Source organism: Penaeus monodon, chromosome 23 (genome assembly GCF_015228065.2).
Source record: "Penaeus monodon isolate SGIC_2016 chromosome 23, NSTDA_Pmon_1, whole genome shotgun sequence".
NCBI classification, from domain to species: domain Eukaryota; kingdom Metazoa; phylum Arthropoda; class Malacostraca; order Decapoda; family Penaeidae; genus Penaeus; species Penaeus monodon.
Genome location: NC_051408.1, coordinates 40207994 through 40208240, shown reverse-complemented (window position 1 = coordinate 40208240; position 247 = coordinate 40207994).

The window sequence follows — 247 nt, the reverse complement described above, 5'->3', positions numbered from 1 at the left end:
GAAGTGTCATATAACAGAAAATGTTATTTATTTATTTATGTTATTTATATTTTCTCTGTCATTGATAGTGTTTTTATGTTATCTATTAATTTATGGATTATATCTAAGGAATTATAATTTCTTGTGTTTTTTTCGCTGCAAAGCTTCGGTTTCGTTAACTTTCGTGTGATAAAGCGTTTTGATTTTTATTTGTTTAAAGTTTAGATTAGTTGCGGTTCGAATCGTTAATTTCTTGTTTAAAGTGCAG